At 52.9% G+C, this 3,886-nt stretch overlaps 1 pseudogene; it reads left to right on the top strand.

The window, feature by feature from the left end:
* Window positions 1-1,789: 1,789 nt before the first annotated feature.
* Window positions 1,790-3,650, top strand: LOC121854625 (annotated as a pseudogene).
* The last annotated feature ends 236 nt before the right edge of the window (window positions 3,651-3,886 follow it).

Raw genomic sequence — 3,886 nt, 5'->3', positions numbered from 1 at the left:
TTGCACTATTTCACTATATTAAGGAGAGGGTGCTTCACACATATTCGATGAATCATCAATTACACTAGCCAGGTCGCTCTCCCTATTGAACATTATTACTCTCTCACGTCGCCACTGCGGCTTCCGCGACAGCAGCAGCATCATCATGATGTTGCATCCACCAATTAGTCCGGAACCGGGTTATTCGGCTGTCTGCGAACAGTCCGGTTTTAACCTTACCCAACATCCACTCTCGAGGTGCGGTACGGTGAATGTCCTATCGTCCGACCTTGTATGCTGGATTGCACTATTTCACTATATTAAGGGGAGAGGGTGCCTTCACACACATATTCGGTGTGAAATATCTTCCGCCCCCCAGCGGAGCGCTTCGGCGCCTCTGCGAAGCAAAGCGCGGCATTCAAAAACAACAAACAAAATTGCCGTCGCTTCCCTGCCCTGCAATGGCTGGAGCAGAAGGAGAGAGAGAGAGATTTTAGTCTCATTGGATCAGAGGAATGGCAGTGGAGCGGGCTTATGGCGAGTAGGCTCGCGCTCTATCAATTACACTTGCCAGGTCTCTCTTCCGTTTGGACATTATTTACTCCGTCTCTCTCTCTCTCTCTCTCGGCGCACACGTCGCCACCCTACTAGTTTCCGTCACAGCATATGCTGCGGCCTTTCAGTCCGGAACGGGGCTCCCCTTCGCCTTGCTGTCTGCCCAACTTAGCGGACTTGCGTTGGCTGATCACCCCGTCTTCGCGTCTGTGCCGGTCTTCAATGCAGCGCCCAACCGTCTCTTGACCGAGATTCATTGCACTATTCCACGCGCAAACGGCTACCCTAAATGTGCATAGACAACGCTCATGGTTCAACACGACCAGGGCGCAGTCTGGGAGCCGAGTATACTAAAAAGAGAGTTTAGCAGCCAAAACTCGTCAAAGCACACGTTGGGTTACCCCATCACCTAACAACGATGATGGCGGTTCCCACCCGTGAAATACACAACCTAACCAATATTGGGCGACGATGGCGCTCATGAGCCCACGTCCCCACAAACAGTAAGAGAAAGAGAGAGAGGAGGAGATGGGCTAATGTCTTATGCCTCGCTGGGGCAAAGAGAAGAGAAGAGGAGCGGATAAGGGAGGAGATTGGCCAACGTGCGGTCCCTCGCCCAATGTCGGCTGCCTCGCTGGAGCTGGGTAAAGAGGAGAGGAGCTGATAAGGGAGGAGATTGGCACACACGGTGGCGCTGCCGGCGCCGAGGATAGCAAGAGAAGGTGCAGTTTGATCTGATCATCTGGTTTGCTATTTCTCTAAGGCCAACGTGCGGTCCCTCGCCCAATGTCGGCTGCCTCGCTGGGGCAAAGAGAAGAGGAGAGGATAAGGGAGGAGATTGGCACACACGGTGGCGCTGCCGGCGCCGAGGATAGCGAGAGAAGGTGCAGTTTGATCTGATCATCTGGTTTGCTATTTCTCTAAGGCCAACGTGCGGTCCCTCGCCCAATGTCTTCTGCCTCGCTGGGGCAAAGAGAAGAGGAGCGGATAAGGGAGGAGATTCGCCAACGTGCGGTCCCTCGCCCAATGTCGGCTGCCTCGCTGGAGCTGGGGCAAAGAGGAGCGGATAAGGGAGGAGATTGGCACACACGGTGGCGGTGCCGGCGCCGAGGATAGCAAGAGAAGGTGCAGTTAGATCTGATCATCTGGTTTGCTATTTCTCTAAGGCCAACGTGCGGTCCCTCGCCCAATGTCTTCTGCCTCTCTCAATCTCACTATTTTGGCCGCCGTGATAGGCGCCGCCAACAGCAGCAGCTACCTGGTTGATCCTGCCAGTAGTCATATGCTTGTCTCAAAGATTAAGCCATGCATGTGTAAGTACAAGCCGATTTAAGGCGAAACCGCGAATGGCTCATTAAATCAGCTATGTTTCATTGGATCTGTAAACCCACTTACTTGGATAACTGTGGCACTTCTAGAGCTAATACATGCAATTGGTCTCTGACCGCAAGGGAAGAGCGCTTTTATTAGTTCAAAACTGGTCGGGCCCCGGTCCGTAACCCACCTGTGGTGAATCTGAATAACTTCGGGCTGAGCGCACGGTCTCCGCACCGGCGCCGCTTCTTTCAAGTGTCTGCCTTATCAGCTTTCGATTGTAGGTTATGCGCCTACAATGGCTATAACGGGCAACGGGGAATCAGGGTTCGATTCCGGAGAGGGAGCCTGAGAAACGGCTACCACATCTAAGGAAGGCAGCAGGCACGCAAATTACCCACTCCCGGCACGGGGAGGTAGTGACGAAAAATAACGATGTGAGTCTCATCCGAGGCCTCGCAATCGGAATGAGTACACTTTAAATCCTTTAACGAGTATCCATTGGAGGGCAAGTCTGGTGCCAGCAGCCGCGGGTAATTCCAGCTCCAATAGCGTATATTAAAGTTGTTGCGTTAAAAAGCTCGTAGTTGGATCTCAGTTCCGACTGACGGTGCACCGCCCGGTGTTTACTGCAGTCACGGCCCGGAACAGCGCCCTGCCGGCTCGCACGGGATGCTCTTTGTCGAGTGTCCCGAGTATGGAGAGCTTACTGAAAAATTATGCTCTGAGCAGGCTATTTGAAATGGCCGGAATGGTGATGCATGAATAAATGGAATAGGACCCGGTTCTATTTTTGTTGGTTTTCGAACCAGAGGTAATGACTAATCGAACAGGCGGGGTATTCGTATTATGACGCTAGAGAAATTCTGGACCGTCGCAAGACGAAGTTCCGATGCGAAAGCATTTGCCAAGGATGTTTTCATTAATCAAGAACGAAAGTTAGAGGTTCGAAGGCGATCAGATACCGCCCTAGTTCTAACCATAAACGATGCCAACTAGCGATCCGCCGGCGTTATTCCCATGACCCGGCGGGCAGCTTCTGGGAAACCAAAGTCTTTGGGTTCCGGGGGAAGTATGGTTGCAAAGCTGAAACTTAAAGGAATTGACGGAAGGGCACCACCAGGAGTGGAGCCTGCGGCTTAATTTGACTCAACACGGGAAACCTCACCAGGCCCAGACACCGGAAGGATTGACAGATTGAGAGCTCTTTCTCGATTCGGTGGGTGGTGGTGCATGGCCGTTCTTAGTTGGTGGAGCGATTTGTCTGGTTAATTCCGATAACGAACGAGATTCTGGCCTACTAAGTAGTCGACGGATCTCCAGAAAATGGTGTCCAGTTCGCAACTTCTTCTTAGAGGGATAAGCGGCAATTCTAGCCGCACGAGATTGAGCAATAACAGGTCTGTGATGCCCTTAGATGTTCTGGGCCGCACGCGCGCTACACTGAAGGGATCAACGAGTTTTCCCCCTCCGAGAGGAGCGGGTAACCCGTTCAAAGCCTTTCTTGATAGGGATTGGGGCTTGCAATTGTTTCCCATGAACGAGGAATTCCCAGTAAGTGCAAGTCATCAGCTTGCGCTGACTACGTCCCTGCCCTTTGTACACACCGCCCGTCGCTACTACCGATTGAATGATTTAGTGAGGCCTTCGGACTGGCGCTCTTGGATTGTCGGCCCCGTTGCCCGCGAGGGTTTTCTGGGGTCGTCGCCTCGAGCTGACGGAAAGATGTCCAAACTTGATCATTTAGAGGAAGTAAAAGTCGTAACAAGGTTTCCGTAGGTGAACCTGCGGAAGGATCATTAACAGAGAGAAAGAGAACGGGGCGCTCTTAAAACTACTACTACTCTCCTGATTTGGGCGGTCTCGGGCTCTGCTCTGGCAACTCCAGCAGCGAAAGAGGACAATCCCGGCCCCCGCACCAAAAATAGGTACCACCACGCTGTAGGTGGACCACACTCGGGCGAGAGCGCGAAGACCGGAGGAGGAGGACGGACGGGGCTTTGGACGGCTGCCCGTCCGTTCCTTACTACCGGCGAAT

The sequence above is a fragment of the Homarus americanus genome, unplaced genomic scaffold (genome assembly GCF_018991925.1).
Source record: "Homarus americanus isolate GMGI-L3 unplaced genomic scaffold, GMGI_Hamer_2.0 scaffold57999, whole genome shotgun sequence".
Classification (NCBI taxonomy): domain Eukaryota; kingdom Metazoa; phylum Arthropoda; class Malacostraca; order Decapoda; family Nephropidae; genus Homarus; species Homarus americanus.
This window is presented reverse-complemented; position numbering and strand designations above follow the sequence as displayed.